At 41.6% G+C, this 27,392-nt stretch overlaps 1 protein-coding gene and 1 pseudogene across 1 annotated transcript in view; one reads left to right on the top strand and one right to left on the bottom strand.

The window, feature by feature from the left end:
- Positions 1-27,392, top strand: part of Pacs1 (phosphofurin acidic cluster sorting protein 1) — a 139,064-nt gene that overhangs the window by 41,196 nt on the left and 70,476 nt on the right. The window lies entirely within an intron of this gene.
- On the bottom strand, positions 16,029-27,106 carry LOC124092665 (ubiquitin carboxyl-terminal hydrolase CYLD-like; annotated as a pseudogene).

Raw genomic sequence — 27,392 nt, 5'->3', positions numbered from 1 at the left:
AGATTGACGTGTGTAGTATGACATGGTGTCAGCCTGGAGTGCTGTTAGAGTTCATGTGCACTACTTCTAGGAGCCAAATTGTGTGTCAGTTTTCTTTTCAGCCTTGGGTTACTGTTACCTAGTGCTTTATCTGGTGCTGACTTCCTCTTAACTCCAGATTCACTCTCCAGCCTGTTTGACATCTGTACTTGGATATGAACTTAGTCTCACAAACTTAGCAGGACTTGAATAGATTGATTCTGGATTCTCTTCACTGCTCTAAAACTCCCATTGTCTCCTCCTCAGTTGCCTGGTTGCCTGTTTTAGTCAGTTTTTTTTTTTTTTTTTTTTGGTCAGATCTGACAAAAGTAATTAGAGGAGTAAAAGTTTATTTTGGGACTTCTACTTTTTTTTTTTTAGTTTATTTTCAGAGGTCTTAGTCCATAAATGGCTGACTCCATTCCTCAGGACCTGAGGTAAGGCAGCACATCATGGCGGGTGTGGTGGAGGGAAGTGGCCAGGAACATCACATCAGGAAGCAGAGAGAGCTCTGCTCAACAAGAATACAATATATACTCCAAAGGCACTCCCCCAGTTACCACTCACTTAAGTCCTGTTGGGATTGATCCACTGATTGGGTTAAGGTTCTCATAATCTAATCATTTCACCTCTAAACCTTCTTGCATTGTCTCACATGTGAGCCTTTGAGGGGTATCTCACATCTAAATCATAACATTGCCCAAGGCCCAAACCTAGGAATTCTCCTAATCTTTTCTTTTATACCTGCCATACTCACTCCATTGGCAAGACCTGTGGGTTCTAAACTACCCTTTCATGTTCCCTTTGTTCTTGTAGCCCAGGCCACCCCATTTCACCTACTTTAGGTGGGAGCCCCTGCCTTATCTGCTTCTACCCTCTCTATACCTCTCTGCACAGCCCATTGAGCTATCTTTTAGAAATGCAGGTCTGATTTCACTCTCCTGCTTAATTCCCTCCAAAAAAACCCAAATTCTTATCATGATCGATAAGATTTTGTTTGAGCAGGCCTCTGCCTTCCTCTCCAGCCCCTTCCTTACCCCGAAGCTTTGTTCTTTCCTTTTCTACCCCATGCCCATTTTCTGCACCTTGAATAGAAGTCCAGTCTCTCTGGGTCTGTTGCAGTGTCCTCTGCCTGGAAGCCTACTTCTCAGAAGCTGTTGGCTTCATGTCATTCAGATCTTGGTTCAGACAGGCCTTTCCTGACCATGGTATCTAAATTAGACACATGTGCCACTAGTCACTTTCTTGTTCTTTCGTTTTGAACTTTTTTTTATTACATACCACATCTAACATGATCATGATCTTCATTTATTTTTGTTTGTGCACCTCCCCCTAAAAAGAATGTAAATTTTATAGAAGAGGGATTTCTCTGTTTATTACCATATCCCCAGTGCCTGAGCAGTTCCTGGCATATAGTAGACCCTTTTAAAGTGTTTATTGAATAAATGATTGCTTTTCCCCTTGTGCCCAGGGCCACCAAAAGAGTTGGAGTTGTGGTCACCTGAGAGTGTAGTCTCACAACACTTAGTGATGGGGACGTGTTCTGAGAACTGTGTCCTTAGTGATTTTGTCAGGTTTTGAATATCAGAGTGTACTTAGATCAGCTAAGGTGGCTGGCTCCAGGGTTGGTAGGCAATATGATCCTATGGGACCACTGACATATAGGCAGTCTTTTCTTGACCAATGTTGTTTTGCCACACATGACTATACGGGCAGCACCCAGTTAGGGAATGAAAGTTATCAAAAACCTCTGGTACATTGCACAATCACAGCTGATCTGTTCATGATAATCCCAAATTGGAATCCACTCAAATGTCCATCAGCACATGGATGAATAGACAGATGGTGGTCCATGCAGTACAGGTGTTACTTGGACTTGGAAGAAAGGAAAAACCAAACACAGCTTGGCATGAATGAACCTTGAAACCTTGTGCTACCTGAAGGGAGGGCTGGCACAAGAGCCTGACTGTGATTTCACTCCTGTGGAGACTGGGAACTGCACATTTAGTCTACGTGGACACGAAAGTGCTCACCAGGGCCTGGGATGGAATACAAGAAAACATCTAGGGCTGTGGAAGTATTCTGTATCTTGAAATTGGTGGTGACTATACCAGGTATGAATTTGTTAAGACTTACTAAAATGTATAATTACACTAAAATGTACAATTTGTTACAAAATTGTTTTACAGATTGTACCTGCTTAATTCAAAGGAAGCATACATCTGTGGTCTGGAGTTAGAGACATGGCCTCTGATGGTAGCATTCAGAATCACCAGTTGGTTGTAGTCAACACTCTAGATCAGCATTTTCCTGTGGAGCTGGAGTCAAGCATATGGGGAAAATGTTGTTTCTTTCTCCCCCTTTTTATTTTATTTTTATTTTTTTATTTTTTATTTTTTAGTTTTCGGTGGACACAACATCTTTATTTTATTTTTATGTGGTGCTGAGGATCGAACCCACCCCGGGCATGCCAGGCCAGCGCGTTACCGCTTGAGCCACATCCCCAGCCCTCTTTCTCCCCCTTTTTAAGTTTGAAATCCTGTTAGGACACTCATTGATGTGGAACTTTTTGCCAGCCTCTACATCTGTTGCTAATTCATTTGTGTTCAAAATATTAAAGACTAAAGGTGTTTCTTCATCCTCTTGCCCTGTATTCATGGAGATGCACGGATGTGAACGATTGTGGTGCTGAAGCAGAATTGGAAAGCTGTATTTCTGTAGAGGGATTGGGGTCTCTCCAAAGCCTGGGCTGTCAGTGCCTTTCAACTGTTCCAGATAGTGGAGTGGGGGAAGGCTGACACCACTTTAGCCACTCCAGAGTGGCCTTTTATTAGGTTTTGACTGCGTCTTAGTTATGAAACCGTCAGACCTGGTTTGCTTTCACATTGACTGACCTCAATGTTACCCTTACCTTCCTTCCTCTCTTCTGTTTTTGGCATTTGGCTTGCTTTTCTGATCGTCAGTGTGCCTCGGTGTGAGGGCGTTGCTCTCAGGAGAAAGTACTACATTTTCTGGGAGTATTAATTTTCCTGGCTTTAAGCTTCCTTCCTCTTAAACAATATAGGCTGCCTGTCATGTGTGAGGGTATAAATTCTTGTTAACTTTTTAATTTATTGTGATTAAGGTGGATTTTAAAAGAAAGCCATTTCCTCTTCTTAAGAATTGCTTGGCAAGACGTTGGAAACCCTAGAACCATGTTGCAAAGGAGTGTGTAGCCATCTATCAGGATTGTGTTTGCCCAGATCCAGTGGCCGCTTCTCTGTACGTGCGCAATTAGATATCTTCGTGGGGGCAAAGCAGCAAGCGGGATAGGGCAAAGGGGAAAGTGTGGGGCAGAGTTGATGAGCAGGGGCCTGGGATATCGACTCTGTCTATTGACTAACCTTGAGGCATTTCACATCATTTCTTTGTCCTCAGTTATTAGATAGTAACTTTCATTTGTGGATGAATGAGATTCTATGGATTTTGTGGATAAATGGAAACGGTTCCATTTTCCTCCAAGGAATTTGTCAGTATAAAGTATTGCATATTATCTTTCTTAAGGATGACAGATCCTAGTAGAACTACCTTTGATTGAGTAAAGCTCTTAGGAGATAGAAAGCTCATTTAATAATTCAATACTTACTGAACATCTGTTATATCCCAGGCATTTTCTAAGTTTTGGGAATAGAGCGGTAAACAAAATATTTGAATGTCTGCCCTCATGGCACAGAGATTTAAGCTAGGGAGATGTACTGAGACAACACGAATACACAGGACAGTTTAAAGTATTAGTGACTTGTGCTGTGCAGGAAAAACAAAGCAGGAAGGAAGACAGGAAGTGTTGAGAGTCATCATGTGGCTTAGGTATTATTGCAGCTGGTTTCCCTTTTTACCCTACACGTTTTATTTTGTGCATTCAAAAATGTCTGTTGAGGGGGGCATGGGATGAGTGGAGGAACTTTGGATGGAGAAAAGGGAGAGGGGTAGGGGGCATGGGAGTAGGAAAGATGGTGGAATGAGGTGGACATCTTTACCCTAGGTACATGTATGATTGCACGAATGGTGTGACTCATGTACAACCAGAGAAATGAAAAATTCTGCTCCATTTGTGTACAATGAATCGAAGAGCTTTCTACTGTCATGTATAACTGATTAGAACTAATAATAAAAAAAATCTGTGGGGCTGTGATTGTGACTCAGTGACAGAGTGCTTGCATGTATGAGGCACTGGGTTCAATCCTCAGCACCACAAAGAAAGAAAGAGAGAGAGAGAGAAAGGTATTGTGTCCATCTACAACTAAAAAAAAATTTTTTTTAGAAAAAATTTTAAATTTTTTATTTTATATATATATCTGTGAAGGGGACTAGAGTACCCAAGGGACTTTGGCATACAAAAGGTTAAGGACCCTGCATGGGAGTTTACTCCGCCCCCCCCCCAATGTGATTAAGAGGTATCTATATCCTCTTTTATGCTTTATATTATAGTGATGTGGTGCTTTTCTGTGTAGATTTTAATATTATATATGGTAATTGTGGCTTTTAGGTTTTCTTTAATTATTTGAAGTCATCACTCACTTTGAGACTGGTGTTGTGGTCAGCTTTTCCATTTGTGTTCTGCACAATTCTCACGTACCCTGGAGCCTTTTTGGTGACTCTGTGGCCATCTTAAATTTGTATTTGAATCATTCCCATCCAGGTTAGTCTGAACAAGTCAGTTGGAAACCTGGCCTTAAAGGATTATAGTAAGGAGCATAGTCAGGTGTTGCTGTATGTTTATTCGGTAGAAACAACAGGTTGTTAACAGATGCAAAAAGTGGATGAGCCACTGATTTAACCCCTTCATTGTATGCTGCTGAACCAGTATGAAGACCTTGAGCTGATGCTAATGTCTGTATAAAAATGTTAAGAATTTTGTTGTTGTTGTTGTATAGTGCTAAAGATTCATTTAGCACAAACCCAGGGCCTTACTTATGCTAGGCAAGGACCCTCCCACTGAGCTGCATCCCCAGCCCCCAAGTATTTTTTTCTTTTCTTTTTCTTCAAAGAAATAAAACATTGTTTGCCCTTCTTAGTGGGGAGCTGTAGACAGTTGAACAATTAGCCACAATACGTTATGGTTAGAACTAGGATAGAGATAGGCCCAGGTGTCACTGAAATTACCACAAGGGGACACCTCCTTTACCTGTGCACCAAACCAGTTGAGAAGGGTTGAGATTGAGAATGGCTGTGCTCACCATCTTTGTTCTCTTCTTATCACAGCACTTTGTTGTTCAGTGCAGGTGGACTTTCTAGCCCACCACCTGCTGCTGGATAGTCTGTAAGGCATACCTTTCTAAGAATTTATAAAAGAGCCAAAGAATAATATTTTGTGACATGTGAAAATTATGTGAAATTCAAATTTGTGTGTTCTAACTTGATTACAACACAGCCATTCTCATCCCTCTGTGGATAGTCTGTGGCTGCTTTCTCCCTACAAGTAGTAAGTTGAGCTTCATCAGAGACCTTACTGCTGCCCATAAAGCCTAAAATATTCAGACATTTTGTAGAAAAAGTTTGCCAACTCCTGCTTTAATGCTTTTTAATGCCCTACTAAAAATGCAGAAGACTTGAAGTGGTGGTATTCTGTCAAGAAGAATGCATGACATCCTGGTACTCTTCCCTTAACTGGTTGCAAGTAGTGCATTAGAAATATCTGAAACTTCCCCCTCTCTCTCTCTCTCTCCTTCCCTCCCTCTCTCCCATCAAAGCAAAGTAACAGTACACATATACCTTCATGTAGTAACAGTCTTTGACCTCATTCTTATTTTCTGTTTTCAGTTTGATTATGGGAAACATTTTAATACTCATCAAAAAAGAGGGTACCTGAGTCAGGATGACCCCAGAATGTTTGCCTGAAGAGCAGGAATTATGAGATCCCTTTTTGGGTATGTATGAACTTGGCAGAAGGACCTTAGAACCATCCTTTAGCTTCTCTGTGGTTCTCTGTAGATGGCAGGTTGTTGGGTGAGTTTGCTAGATCATCTCTAGGAAGCTTTTAGCTTAGTAGAGCTTTTAGCAACATGGCAGGTGATTGGGGTGATCTGGCTCTGTTACTTTGTACTCTGATGACCTTAAATAGCTTATTTAAACTCTCTGAGCCTCTGTTAGCTCATCAGAAAACATGGCTATAACAGCGACCTTATAAATGAAATAAGATCATGTTTTAAAATCTGCTGGCATTGCTGGGTGCCTGTTTTTCTTGGAGTTGCTGCAGACAGAATTCAGCCTTGTGCATGCTAGGTAAGCACTCTGCCACAAAGTGACACTGGAGCCTCCTAATAGGTGTTTAATGTAACAGTGAAAATTATTATGATTGTGAACCCTTCCTTTGTATTGTAAGACTTTTTAAAAAGTAAAGGGTGTCCCAGTAGTTTGTTTTAATGTGTGATTGATAGCCCATCATTGTGCATTAATATGTTTGCATTTTATGTTAATGTGTTTGCTGATAACTGGCTTCCTAAACACTGAGTAATTTGAACCAAGACCTTTAGTAGCTGGGAACTTCTAGCTCCTGTTTTAACTCAAATTCAGGAGTGGAGAGAATGTCTTGTCCTGTGAACACATTTAGTCATAGTATCATTTTACATGCTCAAAGATGATGGTGAGGAGGAGAGGTTCCATTTGTCATGTCATCTCCCTTCTGTATTGACTACTTTCTATCCTCTCTACCTGTTTCAAATAATTGATTGAGCTCTTTAATAATTTTAATTCTGCCTTGGAAGGTTAGTTTTGACAAGACAGAGAAGTTCTAATGTTTGCTTAGCATAGTGTTGATAGTTTAGTGGAAACATGCAGCGTTAGATCATCAGTAAAGACACTGCATTTTTTAGAAAAAATTTTAAATTTTTTTATTTTATATACAAAGAACTGGTGTGGTTTCTTTCATTAGGTGGATGTTTTGGATAATCTATTCAAGAAGCATCCCTGCCTTGGTCTCCATCCTTGGCAGCAAACCCCAGGTGGCACACCTTGAGGCCATGTTTCTGCATCAGATCAGGCCATGTTGAGCAGTCTCAGTAGGAGTGAGAATCCTGGCTGGGTTTTCTTAGGAGGCCTTAGCAGAGGTGTTGGTGACCCAGCTTGCTTTTAGGGGTGCAGCAAAACAAAAGACTTTTTGTTTTTGAATGATTTTCCATTGATTTTCATTTAAAAAAATTTTTTTAGTTATAGATGGACACAATATCTTTATTTTTTTTAATGTGGTACTGAGAATCGAACCCAATGCCTCACATATGCTAGACAAGCACTCTACCACTGAGCCACAGCATAGCACTATTGATCTTCATTTTTAAAAAAAAATTTTTTTTAGTTGTAGATGGACCCTTCCTTCCTTCCTTCCTTCCTTCCTTCCTTCCTTCCTTCCTTCCTTCCTTCCTTCCTTCTTTCTTTCTTTCATGCTGAGGACTAAACCTAGCGTCTCACGCATGTGAGGCAAATGCTCTACCACCAAGCTACAACCCCAGTCCTGATCTTCATTTATGAAAATCTACTAAACACTAATTGTATACTTCATTTTATGCAAACTCATTTATGAAACACCTGTGTTTATGACTTGCTTAGTGAAAAAGATGGGGCCCCTTTAAATATCTAGCCTTCCTAGTAGAATGAACATAATTATTTGAATTACGTGAAACTATGTAAAATCAGATTGACGCAGAGTAAGATAGACATGTATAGATTATAGTTAAGAACATGGGCTTTGGAGTCATTAATACAGCTGTGGTTCAAAACCTGGTTTTGCCATTTATTTAATAGCTGTCTGTCATCTTGGCCTTTTGGTTTCTCATGGGAATAATAATACTGAGGGTCATTGTGAAGGTGAAATCATCCAGTACTGAATGTGGTGCCAGATGCATAGTAAGGGCTTCCATTATTTTCGCTGTGGGTAGGTTATTTGAGGTCTGCACAGTGTGTTGCTTCCTTTGGGTATAGAACGGAGTCTTCTGTCTCTCAAGCTTCATTTTTTGCTCTCAGGCTCCAGCTATTGTGATCTAATAGCAGTCCTCCTAAAGTTTCATGGCCTTCTTACCCTCTCTACGTATGCCTGTGCTCTCTCTGTTTAAAACAGCTTTCTTCTTGCCTTCTTTCCCCCTAACTTAGCCTTCAGAGCCCTGTCCAAGGGACATTTCCAGGAAGTTTTCCCTCACCCCCAGCCCCGGTGCCTCCCTGGAATCCTGTGCCCCTCTCTCCTTCCCACCTTGCATTGTAAGGAATTGCTTACTTGCTGTCTCTCCGTGAGACTGGGAGCTTCTTAAGGGCAGGCATTTTGCCCAGCTTTGGAAATAGTGTCCATGTGCTGCCCTGGCGCAGAGAGTAGTAGCACTAACAGGAGACACATCAGAGGTGTCCCTTTCTTAAGGCAGTGATGTGTTGAAGTTGCAGCTGAAGGGAGTGGGGGGGATAGCCAGGTGAAGAAGGGAGTGTGCAGGTGGAGAGCAGTGCATGACAGGCCTGCTTTGGGTGTGGCTGCGCTGTGCTTCAGTTTTCTTGTTTGTAAAATGAGAGCCTCATGTCCATCTCAGGGTGTTGTGAGCATGAAGACTGTTACAGTGGTCTGCTGACTGAGACTTCTGAAATGAAGTGTGATCAGTTCATTCCACATGGTTTCTGAGTGGATTTAGTGAATTCCTAAATATGCAAATGAATCTAACTTGCACTTTTTCTCAGCCTGTTCTTTAGCTGTCCTAAGCCTTTGTCCAGTTTCAGTGACAAGAGGGCAGTTCGATTGCCTTTAGTTTGCTTGCTTATTTTAGATGGGGAGCTGAGGCTCTGCCTTTCCTTGCTGCACAGTGGCGTGTCCAGCTTTTTGGACAGTCAGTGTGGTCAGTTATAGTCTTTTACTTTCCAGAAACAGAAACCAGCTCGTGACTATACACAGAATACCTAGTATTTCGGGTAAGCCTTGGGCAGGGTGACATTAGTGCTGGTTAATTGAGCAAAGACATTGAGGACCCAAGTTCATTTCTTCTTTCTGCACTGTCATCCTCAGTACAGGTTTGTTCTGGCTGGATCCCCATGATATTGGGGAGTCTGTTGTGATTGTGAATGCATCAGATAGACACCAGCTCATCCAACCAAGGAACACGAACTGTTCCTTTCTGTGTGTCTCTGTTGGTGGACTTTTGGATGGTTTTCACCTTTTGACTGCTGTGAATAATACTGCAGATGAACACTGGTGTACGATAAGTTACTGTTGTTGTTATTATCATCATTATTATTGCTCTGGGGATTGAACCTAGGACTTTACATGTGCTCGTAAGCGTGAGTTCTACTACTGAGCTGCACCCCTAGTCCCATAAATGATTTTTTTTTTAAATACAGCATCATTTCATCAACATACACACCAAATCTTGTTGCGATTAAAATTATATTTTTAGCATCATTTGCTATAATGAGATTCTAATATTTGAAAAATTTTGAGACACTAGTTTGATGTTTAATGGGGTGTGATCCCATAGCAAAGAAAATATAAACTAAATAAATAAAAGGAATCTTAGAAGTAATTTTATTCCAAAAATCATGGCATTTGCAGGTAAATGGATGGCAATGGAGAAGATAATGCTAAGTGAAGTTAGCCAATCCCAACAAAATAAATGCCGAATGTTTTCTCTGATATAAGGAGGCTGACTCCTAATGGATTAGGGAGGGGGAACATGGGATGAATAAATGAATTCTAGATAAGGAAGAGGGGAGGGAGGGAAAGTGAGGGGGCAGGGGATTAGCAAGGAGGTGGAATGTGATGGACATCATTATCCAAAGTACATGTATGAAGACATGAATTGGGTGTCAACCTACTTTATATATACAAACAGAGACATGAAAAATTGTGGTATATATGTGTAATAAGAATTTAATAAAAAAAACCTAAGTACATGTATAAAGACATGAATTGGTGTGAACATAATTTATACAAAGATATGAAAAATTGTGCTCTATATGTGTAATAAGAATTGTAATACATTCCACTGTCGTGTATTTAAAAAATAAAATCAATTAAAAAAGTAATTTTATTCGATCCCCTTCCCCTCCCCCTGCTCCCTCTCCTTCCCTCCCTTACTTTTTTCTCCCCTTGTACTGGGGATTGAACCTGGAGTGCTTAACCACTGAGCTGTATTCCCAGCCTTTTTTTCCCCTTTTTTTAAGATGTTAATGAACCTTTATTTTATTTATTTATTTATATGCGGAACCCAGTACTCGAACCCAGTACCTCACACATGCTAGGCAAGTGCTCTACCAGTGACCCATAACCCAGTCCCCCAAGCCTTTTTGAGACAGGGTCTCACTGAATTGCTTAGGGCTTCACTCAGTTGCTGAGGCTGGCATTGAACTTGAGATCCTTCTGTCTCAGCCCCTTGAGTTGCTGGAATTATAGGCATGTACTACCATGCACAGCCACTTCATCCTTTTTTGAAGATATTCTGGATTCAGAATGATTTTCCAGGATCAGAGATTTAAGTCACTTTAAATAGTTAAAAGTGATTGAAAGTATACATTAGTCCGATATTTTAGGAGAGTTTCCATGTGTGTCTAACTGGCTATGTGGGCAAAATGAGGTGGAAAACTAGGATAGTTTAGGTATCTAAGTAATAGATGAAAATTTCTGCTGCTCAAAATGTTTGGACAACTTTAATACTCATTTGAGGTGTTTGCTCTTTTCCTGTGGTCCACTTTGTGTGATAGTTTTTGTGTTTTCCGGGGGATTCTGTTCCTCATCTTGCTTTCTGGTTTCTGTCAGTAGTGGTCTCATAGTTGCACACCATTGCCACTGGTTAGAGGACAGGCAGGGGGTTGCCCTTGGAGAATGCTCCAGACCTGAGTGAGCTGGCCTGGTTGTGGCCTTTGCTTTTCCCTTGACTCCCAGTAGTCAGGTGTTTCCTTGCTCTGAAACATGCCTGGGTTTGTCAGGGGAGATTCACAACTGGCAGACCAGTGATCCCTGGACAGGTATATCCCAGTGGAACCAGAAAGCTGGGTCTTACTTTCTTTAATTGGAGCTGACTTAGAGATAGATATTGAACTGAAAAGAACACATCAGTCATTGGAAAGCAGTTTCAATTACTGGTCTATCCATATTTAGAATTCTTTCAATCATTTCCACTGTATGTAACACTGAAATCCTTTGTGGTTGTCTGCTACAAAAATGAATCTTTGACCCAGTGACTTTAAATGCTTTTGACACCATTGGGAATTTTCAGAATTCTTAATTTAATTTGTGCTTGTCCTGGGAGGTGAGGAACAAGAGAGAAGCTATAGCCTTTGCATGGAGGGGTATGCTGTTTGTGGGTGAACAGAGGGGGTGTGCTTCTAGAACTTCTGTTTACCAGGTAGTGATTTTTAACATAATAAATACCATGTTTTAAATTTTATTTCTGGAGGCAGTAAAGAACCAGCCAAGCACAGAGATGAGTGGGAGGTAATTGGCACGCCAGGGCCCCAGAGCTGTTTGTGTAGCCCAGTCCCCAGGTGCCGAGTGCCTCATCAGAAGGAAAAGGAGCCCCGCTCCTGCTGCAAATGGCACTGACTTCCTTGGTGATAGAACATGCACCTCTCCTCTTCATGGGCCTGTGGTGAGTAGAGATGGAAACCACTTTTCTCTCCTTCCCCATCCCAAAGGTCACAGGTTGTTTCTTTACCTTAACTGGTAAAGTGATTACTTGACTCTTGTCAAGCAGGGACTTGTCCTGCCAGAGAACAGGAACGTCTCTTCACCACACCCTTTGGTTCTGTCTGTGCAATGACAATAGCCCTTTTTCTCAAAGACTGTGTGTTCAGAGGCACATGCCTCCCCAAAGGAAAGGAGAGGCTATAGAGATGCACTTGGCTCAGCAGGTTTTCTGAATGGCTGGGGTTTTGAGTGCTGAGCCTTCCACTGGTCCACCCACTCCTCTTTCTCCTGCTGCTGCCGCCTCTGTTGTTCCCTGGTTGGTGCCTGGAGAAGGGCCGGGCCTGACTGCACCAAGGATGGAACAGGGCCTCTCCTCAGCAGGGAATGCATCATTCCTGCAAGTTGTTGTGTGCAGGGCATTTGTGGGAGGGGTGGAGTAGGAGTGTAAGACTGAGTTTCCTCTCTCAGTGAGCTAAAAATATGGTTAGGGAGCGATGACGAGCACAAAAAGATGAGAATGGGGAGCGATGACGAGCACAAAAAGATGAGAATGTCAGTGTATGTTCTACATATAACTTCACAAAGTGACGGTGTAATATAATGAACAGTACCAGCAAAGTCCAGTTGTCCCTTTGGGTCTGTGGGAGATTGTGGGGTTGGTTTCAGGACCCCCCCAGATACCATAATCCCCAGATGCTCAATTACCTCATATAAAATGGTGTAGTGTTTGCATATAGCCTGTGCACATTCTCCTGTATACTGCCCCCTGCCCCCGCTGCCCCTGCTGACACACACACTGGGAAATGAACCCAGAGGCGCTCTACCACCAAGCCATATCACCAGCCCTTTTTATTTATTTTTTAAATTTGAGTCAAGGTCTTGTTAAATTGCCTAGCTGACCTTGAACTTGCTATCCTCTTGCCTCAGAATTGAGTTGCTGAGATTATAGGCTTTGCCACCACACCTTGGTCAGATTTGTTTTTTTCCAAATTAAAAAAAATTTTTTTTTTTGATACTGAGGATTGAACCCAGGGATGCTTAACCACTGAGCCACATTCCCAGCCCTTTTTCTTTTTTTCTTTTGAGACAGAGTCTCAATAAGTTGTTGGGGCTGGCCTTGAACTTGCAAACCTCCTGCCTCAGTCCCCCTGCCCCCGCCCCCAAGTCACTGGGATTTACAGGTGTGCACCATTGTGCCCAGTCTTCCAGATGTTTGCCTAGTCCCTAGGTGCTGAGTGCATCTAAACAGGGATTGGTGTCCCATTATACTTTTCTAGGTTAATTGGTCCTAATATAGCATAATAAATACCTTTATTTTTAGTTGAGGAAAAAATATAGTATTTTTCAAAAAGTGAGAAAGAAAAATAAATATGGGACAGCATACATGTCTCCTGATAGGTGTACACAGTACCACTGTAAAGTTGTCTTGCTGACTAAAATACATCCTGAGTTTATAGGGGATGCAAGGGACAAAGAGGCAGTGTTTTTTTGGGAGGGTTGCAATCAGCAAATTCCAAACCACGGGATTCTTAACCCAGTTATTTCAACAAATAAATCATAAGGGAAAGTCTCAAAGATAAAAAGAGACTTAAGAGGTGAATGAACCAGTAATCACATGTGGCTCTGGTGCAGACAAAATGACGAACCTGTGGCCTTCTGGGATGCAGCTCATTAGCAACGCACTTGCTGGGCCTGGGTTCCATCCCCCAGGACCACACAAACAAAAGCAAACAAAAAGGGAGATGTCTTGACAGAAAAAAGATCAGTGGTTGCTTGGAGCAGGGCGAAGGAGCCACCTGGCTTCATAGGGCAGGATGGACATACCCGTATCTTCACATGGTGGTGCATACGTTGAAATTCATCATACTGTTCATAAAATGGATGCCTTTCTTCCTTCCTTTCTCTTCCTCTCCCTTGGCCCTTTCTTTTTCTTTCTTCCCTGGGTATTAAACTGAGAGCCTTGTTCATGCTAGCTTTACCACTGAGCTACACCCCCAGCCCTGGTATGTTTTGTTGTATATAAATTATTCTGTAGTCATATTGATTTAAAAATTGATTGAAAATCAGTAAAAAATTTTTCTTGAACCCACAGTGATGAATCAGTTGTTCAAAGGCTTGATGCTACCTGACCCTGATTTGTGCTGGGTTTCCATTTATCTGATTTGGGATGCATCTCTGTTGCTTTCTCTACTTAACATGAACTTTTATCATTTGAACATCTGACTTTGCTGTAGTGTCTCCAATGTTTCCTTGTAGCCACAGAGCAGACTTGAATTTTATGATGTTTGTTCATGTGTCTGTCATCTGAAAGGGCATGCATTTTGATGCCAGAAGAAGTGATGTGAGCCAGGCGTGGTGGTATGTGCCCATAATCCCAGTGGCCCAAGAGGCTGAGGCAGGAGGATCCTAAGTTCAAAGCCAGCCTCAGCGAGTTAGTGAGGTCGTAAGCAATTCAGTAAGACCCTGTCTCTAAACAAAATTACAAGGGCTGGGGATATGACTCAGTGGTAAAGCACCCCTGGGTTCAATCCTTGGCACCCCCCACCATAAAAAAGAAATGATATGAGCTAAGAATGCAGCTGGGTGGGAGAGAACTTGCCTAGTATGCATGAGGCCCTCCCTGGGTTCGATCCTCAGCACTGTAAGCAAACAAACAAAATGATGTGAGAAGGATACATACCCATTTATAAAGATAATTTATTGAACATTCAATTTGCTGCATTATAGTAGTCAAGATACACTTGAGTGGAAAGTAGTCCATTTGGATTCTTTTTCATCCAGTTTACCAACCAATCAACATTTATTGAATATATTCTTTACACCAGCCACTGTGTTGAGTTCAGGGCTTATGAGGATGAATATGATGCAGTACAGATCCTGCTTGTCACTCTATTGGGATGATAACTGTACATACTTGTTATTTTAGCAGTGTGATAGATGGCATGGTACAGGTTGGTGCAAAATCCAGTGGTGGCCACATTTACACAGTGACATTGTATTGTGACCCCTTCCTGCCTCATACCAGCCTTTCCTTGCCTGTCAAATCACATGAATCATTGGCAAAGTGTCAAGACAGTTTGGCAAAGGTAGTTGGAGAAAAACCTTCCTTTTGTCCCTTTAAATTTGTTATTTTTCCTTTTAGATCTCTGTATTAGAGTTAAGATTTTGATATTCTTCAGTTCATAAAACATTGAATTGCAAAGTCCCTCTCATTTAATTACTTTTCATTGTTATTTTCCCTTACTTCTCCCATTTCCACCCCATCCTCATCAGGATGGTTCTTCTGTGAAAGGAAGGCAGCTGTCATTTCAGAGTTTGGGGATTGAATCTGGCTCTGGCACTTACTTTTGAGACTTTAAGATAGTCACTTATCTTGCCTGGGAGTGTTTTTCGTTTATAGAATCGAGATAAAAACACTGAATTGGTGTTTTGTAAGGAATCATTTAAAGTAACTTAGGAAGTCTCCCCTGAAACACAGCAGACCTCCAGCAGCAGCAGAGTTGCCTCCCTAAGCTTTGAAGCTCGTTGCCTCCCAAGCCGCATGTGTCTGAACTAAGAGCAGTATTTCTAACATAGGTTCTGTTTATTGGTTACATTATGTAAAATCAGCCAATATTATTGAAATTTCCCCGATGACTAGCCATTCCTTCTGCTGAGGGAGGTGAAGACAGCCAGCAACGAGGAATGTCACAGTGGTAGTGAGATGCACTCTGTGGAATCCCAAAATGATGAGAGCAGTTTTAGACCTTTTCCTTTTTTCCCCCCCATAAAGAAGAACATTAATTTACATTCTCAGTGGACTAAAGCAGGTTTTAAACTGTCACAATTAAAATTTTATTCTTTAAAAAATATCATATTGGGTGGGGTTGTAGCTCAGCGGCAGAACGCTCGCCTAGCACGTGCAAGACCCTGGGTTCAATCCTCAGCACCACATAAAAATAAATAAACAAATAAAATAAAGGTATTGTGTCCAACTACAATTGAAAAATATTTTTAAAAAATCATATGATCAACGCACTTAACTTAAGCTTCTGGTATTAATAACCTCATTAGACTTCTTAAAAAACCAACACAGGGCTGGGGTTGTGGCTCAGTGGTAGAGTGCTTGCCTAGCAAGAATGAGGCACTGGGTTTGATCCTTAGCACCACATAAAAATAAATAAAATGAAGATATTGTATTCATCTACAATGACAAATTATTTTAAAAAATAAGTATACTTTCTGGAGTGCAAAATACTTCTTATTTTATAGTTAGTACTGCAAAAGCACTTGGTTTGGAAATAGAAACTCTTTTCTGAAGGCCATCCCCACAAAGATGCCTACAGCCAGCAACAGACACTGGACAGAACCACCAGCACGAGAAAGAAGTGACTGCAGTTTATGCTTAGCATTTACGCCTCTTGAGGTGACCCTGCTTACTGAACGGGCTGGTGGTTGGACTCTGGCACATGCACATGTCTGCATCACAGAGAGATTTGTGGGCATAGCCTTGGGTTCTCCTAGAGTCCAAGGAAGGTATATCCTCTAGAGACATCTTCAACTGTGCTCCCACCTCCAGGCAGGGGTCACTTGGGAATGTTGAAGTCATCTGACCACTATCCAGATCAGCCATGCTGCCAAGAAGAGCCAGGCAGAATCGTCCTCCCCATACTTTACTAAACCATCAAAGTGGCTTGCTTGTTCCTATGCAGACAGCAGCAAATGACTTCAGACAAGGAAGTCTCATTCCCAGGCAGGTATATTTTTGAGGAAGCAACACTTGTTTATATTTGTGATTCAACTTCTTGGGATGAAGGTGGACTTGAGGTTTGTGGGTTTTACGTAACACGCATACATTGCAAGCCCTCTGCAGACCCTGCACTGCCTGGGAGTGTCTTCAAGTAAATCTGTTATATTTAATTCCAGAGAAGGAAACATTTTAAATATAGTTTAAAGTCTTTGCCAAATTGATGCATCTGGATAATCAAACATGATGGTGCCTCTGCAAATTTCAGGATACAGTTGATAAAAGACTATTCTAGCAACTGCTAGATTGTAGGAACTCCAATTTTCTCATTTTTTCCCATAAACAATGGGACAGAAGTAACAGTCTTCTACTTTTTGATCTCCCAATTTAATTTTTGATAATAATTCCATCCTTAAGATAAAACAGGATATTTAAGAATTCTTCAGGATCTTTTCCTTCGAGGTAAATCCTGATACAGCCTCAACTTTTTAAAATATTTCTCTCAGTTTAGTAATTTTTGTGGCACACACATATCCATATATTTTCAGAAGATTAACAGTTTCTGTCCTCAGTAGCTCTTAAGTTTCACTATTGTATTCTACATTATTCTTTTCTTTGGGTCTAAGTAAATGTCTAGAGTAGAACCAAAAGCAGGTAAGCAGAATAAGGTTAAGTCTAAGTAACAAGAATTGTAATGACCCTGGATACCTTTCTTCTTTCCAATCATTATCTCCAAACCTTTTTTCATTTTTGGTGGAATATTTTCTTATACTCCTTCACTTAAGAAGCCTTCAAAGGCTAAAGAGTTATAGTATTGGATCTGGTTGGAAACAGGCTGTAGGGATGCAAACCTAGAGTCAGGCCTGCAGCTCTTAAGCTTAACCATTAGTGCCTTCTTCAGAGCATGGACGAAATACTAAGTGCCCTAAAGGTTCCATCTACACAGCCTGCATATTCATCTTCCAGTTCCAGTCCAGCTGACCAGTCCAATGAGTTACCCCACAGAAGGGAGGATTGTCTTTAACTTTAGCCAGCAAGCCCACTTCTAGATCATGTGAGTTGCCAGAAGATGTGGGCAAGGGCAGACTCTCTTGGACAGGTGCTTTGTTTAGCTCTCCCATTGCAGACTGTGACCAGTGCTTCCATTGGCATTGGGTGTCTTTGTCAGGCTGAATGGTTGAAAGTGAAATCTGGTTTCATTGGGTTAGAAGTTTATGGAATTGTGAGAGTGGGGAAGAATGTCTCAAGTCTGTTAGTGACTTGCAGGGTTTTCTTCAACCTGTAGCCTTTGGTTTATTATGTCTAATGAACTTTTGTCCCCAACACTTCTTGACATAAAGGCAAATTTGGGAGGTCTCCTTTTCATTGTCATACTATCTGGGATGATATCGTTCATGTGCAAGAGAATTGTACTTTCCATATGTTATGGTCAGTATGTGAGGTGACCCCCAAAAGCTCACATGTGAGACAATACAAGAAGGTTGAGAGGATAAATGATTGGGTTGTGAGAGTCTTAACCCCATCAGTGATTTAATCCCCAGATAGGGATTAACTGGTAACTGAAGTGGTAGGGTGTGGCTGAAGGAGATGAGAATTGGGGGATGGCTTTGGGTATATATTTGTTATCTGTTGAGTGGAGTCTTTCTCTCTGCTTCTTGGTCACTATGATATGAGCTGCTTCCCTCTGCCACATGCTCTGCCATGATGTTCAGCCTCATCTTAAGCCTTGAGAAATGGAGCCAGCCTTCTATAGATTAAGATCTCTATGAGCCCTCAAATAAACTCTTCCTCCTCTATAATTGTGCTGGTCAAGACCTTTAGTCATAGCAACGAAAAAGCTGACTAAAACACCATACTTGCAAAACTGCAAAACTGCACTCCATCACATTCTCCATCCCAGTTGCCAATAAGGTTATCCATGTCCTAAGCTCTCTTTTCCTGGCAAGACATTACAGAATATAATTTTTCCAGATTCTATAGTTCTCCAACCTTTAAAGAACCTATGGAGTTTGTTTCCCAAAGGGGAGGAAGTTCAACCTGCATGGTGTCCACTGGGCCATTGTCATCCTCTTCTATGATTTCTAGCTTGTCCAGTACAACAAACACACCAGTCTTCGTCACACTGAAAGAGCTGTTCTTTTCATATACCTCACCAGTGAAACCTTGACCACGACCTCCTTCCAGCATTTCTGCTACAAAGAGTGTTCCTGACACTGCACTGTCTCCTGGCAAGGGTCCTCAGAAGCACATGACTCCCAGGAACTTCTCTTCCCCAGACCTCAGCTTCACTCACAGGGCAGCCCATGTGACCTGGAGGCCTTGACTCAGTGGCTTCCATTCTTAAGCAGGCTGAGCCTCTCACCATTGGTAATTGCCAACAGTAACTCTGTGAATTTCTTGTTTATTTCTGCAACAAAGAGAACTGCATGAGGTCACTCTAGACTTTTTAATCCCATCTGATTTTTCTTGTCTTTTGCAGAAGGAACCCTCAAGTGCCCCACAGAGCAGTCTTGGATATAACTGTCCTTTGCTCCCCTTTGGTTTTTAAAGGAACTTCTGTGTCTGTCAGTGACACTGCGTTCTTCCAGTAGGACAAACTAAAGTTTTTCTTTGCTGAACTCATTGTGATAGTAACTTCAGAACATAAACTCAAAAACGAACCACTAGTAAGTTTGTTGTAAAATCACAAAGAACAAATCATTGGCAGTCCCAAAGTGTGTTTTTACCAATTTGTTGTAAAAAGACAGCAAATCAAAATGCCTCTGATGTGTGTCCCCTGCTCAGCTGACCCTGCTACCTCAGTTTTCACCCTTGAACTTTTCTTCCCTTCTTCCCCTTTCCTCTGCGTGTCCCTTGGCTTCCCTGTCTCCTGCTCCTTGGCTTTGCTAGTAGCATCTGGAGGCATCGCTGTTGACTGACACTAGGGCCAAGGATCTTGCTAATAACCCTGATGGTGTTCATCAAACAGCCCATAGGCTCATGCATATTGTCTCTGTAAACTCGAGAGATTCAGCACAGCTTTCACTGCACATCTATTACTTAGAAAAATTTTTAACAGAAAAAAACTGGATCAGCAGGAGAGTGGATACTTGTCCTGGTTAAGGGCAACAATGAGCCAGTGGTTTAATTAACTTCCTTCTTATTCAGGTGCCTGCTTGTGCTCCATGATAATTCTCATTTCTCAGAGATACACACACACACACACACACACACGGCTTTAATGTGATCATAAAACATTTATTCCTGAGGTGTACACCGAATCATCCATGCCATTGTCCCAGGTTTCTCCCTGCCCTGGCCTGAAATCCCTATTACTTTGATTATCTTTGTGTGTGGGGACACACTGTGCTGCTGCCTGGGACCTTGCTGATGTCCACTGAACTTCAACAGCAGGAACCCCAGCAGGGTTCCTTCAGCCTTTCCTTCCTTACTTCTGGATATCGAATGACATACTCTGTCATGCCATTTCTGATGGCAGAGGGTGTGTGCTTGTTGTAGATTTTTTTCTCTGTTAACATGGCTTTAAAAGCATTTCTAGTGGTTTGTAGCTTGGTATTTTATTCCCAATTTGGAATTATTCTGTAAATATGGAAGTCCAGTGGGTATTTCTGCCCACACACTAGCTGAGATGTCCTGGCCGAGGGTGCCCTCAGATGACCCACGTGGAACTTGGTCACAGTGTTGTCCTCACTATGGGGGATTCCCTCCCTCCCCAGCCTTTCCTCACTCTTGAGCTTTCTTGCTTTTACTTTCAGTAGCTGAGGCACTGGGGAATGTCCTTCTGTCCCCTCTTTGGATTTCTCATGTCCTCTGTTACCTCTATTGCTTCTCATTTCTCCTCCCCACTCATTTCTTTTCAGTATACTTTTTTTGCGGGGGAGGGGGGTTGCCAGGAATTGAACTCAGGGGCTCTTGACCACTGAGCCATATCCCCAGCCCTATTTTGTATTTTCTTTAGAGACAGCACCTCGCTGTTGCTGAGGCTGGCTTTGAACCCAGCCTCCCTCTTGCGTCAGCCTCCCAAGCCATTGGGATTACTGGCATGCGCCACCGCACTGGCTTCAGTTACTTTTGAGTTAAAAACTTACCCTAATCACAGCTAAGCAGCATTTAGCAGCATGTGCATATCCTTGAGAAAAGAGGCACCAGATGACCCAAAAAAGATATAATGAGAGCTTCTGAAATCTGCAAGGTGTTCCCAGAATCTTTACAGTGTTGTTCACCTCAGCCTTCTCCAACTAAATTTGCTTTTCTTAAGCTTTTTCCCTTTAAGTGATTAGAATTCCAGCATATTTTATATTTTATACTCAGAAAGCGTGTTGACTCTGAGTGCAGTTTGTGTTGACAGGTGGCAGGACCAGCCTCTCTCTCTGCTCCTTGGAGTTAAGGGTCTGCTCAACTGCCCACAGCTTAGCTTCTGGAATACATCCATTTGTAAGGTGAATTCTTATACTATTTATTTGTGCTTTTTAACTCATGATTGGACTGTAGTAAAAGCAACATAGGTAGGTAATCTCTCCTATCTGACTTATGTGGCTTTACAACAAAGAACCACATGACTGAGACCTCTTGCTTAGTCCTCCAGCCCTAGTTCATTCTTTTCAAATTGAGCTTTTACTTTCAGTAGCAGAGGCACTTAGGGGAAGAGTGTGGATGAAACAGTCTGCTCAGTAATGTTTCCCTCTTGGAATTGTGAACGAGTATCAAGAACACCAGTTGAGGAGGAAGGAGAATTTTATTCTTGACCAAGAACAGGAAGTGGGAGATAAACTCCTAAATCACCTTCCCACTGCTTGGGGGTCAGGAGGTTATAGATATAAGGTAAAAGAAAGGAGAGGGAGGGATGGGCTAAGAAAGGGAAAGGATAGTCACATCTTTTATTATAATGAAGTCAGAGGTGGTCTGGCAGTCACTCTGGTGGCTGTCTTCAAGCCCACCTGAAGAAGATCTTCTGGCTTGTACACAACTTGTCCTCAAAGACAGGCAATATTGGGGCAGGGTAAAAATTCAGCTAGGCCACCCAGTTTGTACAAAACCAGGGTGGAGTAATAGTCTCTGAAAGTTGGCCATCTAGCCTTGGCCCAATTCTCCCGTGCAGCAAGAACTCAGGATTTTTTAAAGGAGATCCAGTCCCAGCAGTGCATTCTCAACCTCTAGTGGCCAGACTCAGGTGCTGCACGAGGCTGGGAGAGGACTGCTCTCAGGGAGGACCCTTCCAGTGTGTGTTTAAAAGCCGGGGAATGAGTGATATGTACATGCCCCCAAAATCAAAAGATACAGAAAGATCCACAGTGAATTGTGTCCTCACCATCACTCCCAGGTCTGCTCAGATCCCATATTCTTCTCAACCCCACCTTGCCCAGTTATTGTACAGCTCTTGATTAATTCCTTGTGTATCTTCTCAGACATTTTTATGTATATACAAGCAAGTATGAATATATTTGTATATAATTGTATACATTATCTGTATTTTTACCTTTAAAAATTAATGTTAGCATACTATGGATGTTGCTCTGTATCTTGATTTTTCTTTTGTTCATTCAGCAATTAATTCTTGGGGATCTTTCCACATATCAACATAAAGAACTTTCTTCATTTTCTTTCAGCAGCTTCAATAGGATCTTATTATATGGATCTACCATAGTTTAACTAGAAATTTATGTACTGTTGGACTTCAGATTGTTTCCAAACTCTTCCAATTATAGTGCTGCAAAGAATATATTCATGTGTATATATTTTATGTGTATTATGAATGCATTTTGTTTTCTGTTACTCAGCAATATTATTTTATTTTTAAAGTTTTTTTTCCCCCTAGTAACAGGAATAGAACCCAGGGGTTCTTAACCCACTGAGCCACATCCCAAGCACTTTTCTATTTTCTATTTCAGACAGAGTCTTGTTAAGTTACTTAGGACCTCATTAAGTCACTGAGGCTTGCCTCAAACTTGCAATCCTCCAGCCCCAGCCTCTTGAGCCTCTGGAACCATAATTTTTTTAGGTCTTAACATTTTATTTTCCTTGAGCTTTTTGTATGTTTAATGCAGCATTATTATTTTTGTGTCTACTCCCTTAGTGGGTTTGGCAAGTGTTTAGTTGTCCTTAATGTAATAATAACACTAAGCATCTTCTCACACAGTCGTCTCTTGCTATCCCTGGGGTATTGGTTCCAAGACCTTCTTTGGATACCAAAATCCATGGATGCTCAAGTCCAGTATATAAAATGAGATAGTATTTGCATATAACCTATATGTATCCTTCCGTATGCTTTACATCATCTATAGATTACTTATATTGCCTAATACAGTGTAAATGCTATGTAAATAGATGTTTAACAGACATAATTTTTTTTCTGAAAAAAAAAAAAAATTTTTTTTTTTTTGCTACTAGGGGTTGAGCCCAGAGCCTTGCACATGCTGGGCAGGTGCTCTATCACCCACTGAACTACATCCCAACCCTTTTTATTTTTCATTTTGGGACAGGGTCTCCCTAAATTTCTAGGCTGGCTTTGAATTTGCAGTCCTCTTCCTCAGCCTCCCGAGTAGCTGGGATTATGGGGATGTACCACCTCACCCAGCTTTCCTGAGTATTTTTAATTGCAATTGGTTGAATCCATGGGCATGGAACCTATGGAATGGTTCTGTCAGGGGTTCCCTTTCCATAATCCAGGTAGAATATGTTCTTTTCTTAAGAATCAGCATCTTATTAAAAAAAGAAAAGAGACGATTACTATCCATGTAAACCTGATACTTTTACTAATTCAGAGATGTGAATTTAAACCAAAGGGGAGAGGAACTTCTGAGAAATGGGGCAGGGTGGTATGCTGCCATCTAAATCTGTTTGTCCCTCAAGAACACTAGAAGACTTGGGTGGTTCTAAATGGTGTGTTGAGGATGCACATAGGTCATATGCAACTACTGCATCATTTTACAATTTTGCATTCTGACCCCTTACACTTTAACCACCTTCACTGGAAAACCCAAATCCATTAGTGATGTTTGTATCTGACATGCCATCACTGAGAAAACAAAATGAATCACAAACCCAAGTTTCACCTGCAAAGACTCCAGCTATCTGGCTTGAATAGCACTTCCATTGTGTACAATCTATCTAGGAGGAACAGTAAAAGAGGCTATTTTTCCTGATGCAGCTTCTTAAACTGCAGTCAGGTTGTGCTATTAATTAAAACACCAAACAAAAAGGTTAATTTCCCTCCCAAGCAGTGCTAGATTGTAGCCCTGTCTTGCAATTGGATTGCATCTTGTAATCAGTACCCCCTTATCAGTGAACTCTGCTTGTAATGGACCGCTGGCTCCAGGAGACTCGGGGTTATTTGAAACCTCTTGCTGTCTGGAAGAGACATCATCTGTAGCATTTTCACCTTCCTCAAGTATTCTTATCCAAGCACTGTATTTATTATTATTATTATTTTTTTTTTTTTTTTGGCAGTACTGAGGATAGAACCCAGAACCTTGAGCATGCTAGATAAGCACTCCAGCACTGAGCTACATCTCAGCCCTTTTAATTATTATTATTTTTTTTGTGTGAAACAGAGCCTCACAGAGTTGTCTGGGCTAACCTCACACTTAGGCTCCTCCTGCTTCTGTCTCCAAGAGGCTGGGATTACAGGTATGCATCACCGTGCCCTGCTCTGAGCACTTTAGAAGCTGTGGGGTTATTGGCCTTACTTGTCCTGGGAAGGGGCAGATATTGAGCACAGGGAGCAGTGGGTGTGCTTGATTATTTTGTAGCCAGGACCCTGTGTGTGCTCAGCTGGATTGGATTTAGTTGGTTCCATTCCTTGTTGGGGTCGCTCTTGCTCTTTCCTTTTACACATGCCTGTCCAGTTGAGGAAATGGATGGGAAATGTAACATGACATGATGTTTACCTAGTTTGGGAAGCCATTTGCTTTTGAAGACATTTGTGATAAAGAAAAGCATTTTAAGAAGTTTCATAAGTGAGGGGCTGGGGATGTGGCTCAAGCGGTAGCGCGCTCGCCTGGCATGCGTGCGGCCCGGGTTCGATCCTCAGCACCACATACAAATGAAGATGTTGTGTCCACCGAAAACCAAAAAATAAATATTAAAATTCTCTCTCTCTCTCCCCCTCCCTCACTCTCTCTTAAAAAAAAAAAAAGATTAGAAAAAAAAAGTTTCATAAGTGAAATTGCATTTAATTTAGGGTAGATTGTGTGGAAAAAAATTCTTTGTCACAGATATACAGTGTCAGCACAGCAACAGTGCTGCAAAAGCTGTCAGTTTTGTGAGGTGCATGATCATGGAACTCAGTCAGAAATTCTTGAATATTGCCTTTTCTTGATAACTATATTTAGCTTTTTCTTGGGCTGAGTTCTTATCAAAGAGGGAGGAGACTAACAGTAACAGTAATGCCTATTGGCTTAATGGCAAGAGACAGTCAGGTGGGATTTTCCAGGTTTTGTAGGGTAAGGCACAGCAGCATGAACCATTTCTATAACAAAGAAACTGTCACGTCAAAGGAATAAAGAAGGGTTTTTAGTTGCATGTACAAATAAACGTAGAAGGCTATGGGCAATCTGGTATCCAGCCCTCCTGGATGACTTCAGGTGCTGTGGAGGGAATGTGGGGAAAGGAGAACAAAGCAGCCAAACAGTTTTCTTTCAGATGAGACTGAAGGTAGGACCTGCATCTGGTCCTGAGATAAGATGTGAGGCAAACAAACTATCTTCAGACCTAGAAGTGCATAGTATAACAGCTTAGATAGCTGGGTGTAAAAATGTTCCTTCTCCTTTTTTTTCTAAGTACTTTTTCTAAGTTCTTTTTCTTTTCTGAGAGAGAGAGAATTTTTTAATATTTATTTTTTAGTTTTCTGTGGACACAACATCTTTATTTTTATTTTTATGTGGTGCTGAGGATCGAACCCAGCGCCCCGCACATGCCGGGCAAGCGCGCTACCATTTGAACCACATCCCCAGCCCCCTTCTCCTTTCTAATCTCACTTTTGACTTATAGTGTCGTGTGATGACTCATAATATCACATCATGTGATACCCTTGAAGAAGAAAGAGGATTTAAAAGTAGCCAAGGACAGTCAGGACTTCAGTAGTTAGAGTAAGAAGTCAGAAAATCTCTACTTAAAAAATCAACTTATAGAGAAACACAAATTAAAACTACACTGAGATTTCATCTTACTCCAGGCAGAGTGGCAATTATCAAGAATACAAGTAACAATAAATGTTGGAGAGGATGTCGGGGGAAAAGGTGCACTCATACGTTTCTGGTGGCGCTGCAAATTGGTGCAACCACTCTGGAAAGTAGTATGGAGATTCCTCAGAAAACTTGGACTGGAACCACCATTTGACCCAGTTATCTCACTCCTCAGCATATACCCAAAGGACTTTTTTTTTTTTTTTTTTTTTGGTGTTGCTGGGGATTGAACCCAGGGCCTTGTGCATGTGAGCTATATCCCCAGTCCTACCAAAGGACTTAAAATCAGCATACTGTAGTGATGTGGCCACATCAATGTTCATAGCAGCACAATTCACAATAGCTAAGCTATAGAACCAGCGTAGGTGCCTTTCAACAGATAAATGGATAAAGAAAATGTGGTACATATATATGGAATATTACTCAGCCATAAAGAAGGATGAAGTTATGGCATTCGCTGGTAAATGGATGGAACTGGAGGCTATCATGCTAAGTGAAATAAGTCAATCCCAAAAAACCAAATGCCAAATGTTCTCTCTGATATGTGGATACTATAGTTGCGTGGATAGAAGTTCATTGGTTTATACAAAGGGGACTGAAGGGAAGGGGAGATGGGAATAGGAAAGACAGTAGAATGAATTGGATATAACTTTTCTTTTTTTCCTTTTTTTTTTTTTTTAAAGAGAGAGTGAGAGAGAGGTAGAGAATTTCAACATTTATTTTTTAGTATTTGGCAGACACAACATCTTTGTTTGTATGTGGTGCTGAGAATCGAACCCGGGCTGCACGCATGCCAGGCGAGCGCGCTACCGCTTGAGCCACATCCCCAGCCCTGGATATAACTTTTCTATGTTCACATATGAATACATGACCAGTGTAACTTTACATCCTGTACAACCACAAGAATGGGAAGTTATATTCCATGTATGTATGCCAAAATATACTCTACTGTCATGTATATCTAAAAAAAAAAATTTTTTTTAAATTAAAGGATGGGGTGAATCAACATGAGCAGGGACTGGTGGGGAATACATGTTATCCTAGTGACTCCACCAAAGGCTGAGGCAGGAGGATCGTAGGTTCACAGCCAGCCTCAGCAACTTAGCGAGTCCCTAAGCAACTTAGTGAGACCCTGTCTCAAATTAAAAGTAAAAAGTGCTGGTTATGTGGCTCAGTGGTTAAGCACCCATGTGTTTAATCCCTGGTCCAAAAGAAAAAAAATACAACATTAATATCAGACACATGTCAAAGACAACAATGTTAGTGCTCTGGAAATAAAACTATTGAGAATTGAGATTGAATTCAAATCAGAAACAAATTAAGAATCCTTTATCCATGAGAAACTGCTAAGCTTCTACTTCAGGTATTAAACTTCTACTTCAGGTAGAAGCAATGGGGGTCTGACATTCTTACCTGGGGCTCCTTCATTGGCCTGGTGGTTCTGCAGGGTGGGGATTGGCTGCCAGTGTGCACTCACTTTCCTGGAGCAGGAGGTGAAGAGCCCTTGTCCAGAGGTGGTGATCTCAGTGGCAGGTGAACAAAGAGGCAAGCCATTGTGGGAGTCTGAGGGAACTATCGCCAGAGGGTCAGCAACACACTAGCAGACTTGCCCAAAACTAACATCTTGGGAGATGAGATGATTAGAGAAGTGTTAGAGAATATGTCCACATACCCCTGGCTGACTTACAAGTCTGTGCACACATGCAGGTAATATTGTCTGTGTACCCCTGGTTGATTGAAAGCTGAATGATGTATGGAGGAGATGCAAGAGGGCTCCATCAGAAAGGAGAAGTTGGGGAAACCTGAAAAGTGCCTGACTTTGCATTTACTAGCCCTGGTA

Source organism: Marmota monax, unplaced genomic scaffold (genome assembly GCF_021218885.2).
Source record: "Marmota monax isolate L192 unplaced genomic scaffold, Marmota_monax_Labrador192_F-V1.1 WCK01_AAM20220418_F8-fsc00038, whole genome shotgun sequence".
Classification (NCBI taxonomy): Eukaryota; Metazoa; Chordata; class Mammalia; order Rodentia; family Sciuridae; genus Marmota; species Marmota monax.
Note: the sequence above shows the minus strand (reverse complement) of the source record. Positions and strands in the feature narration are given on the sequence as shown.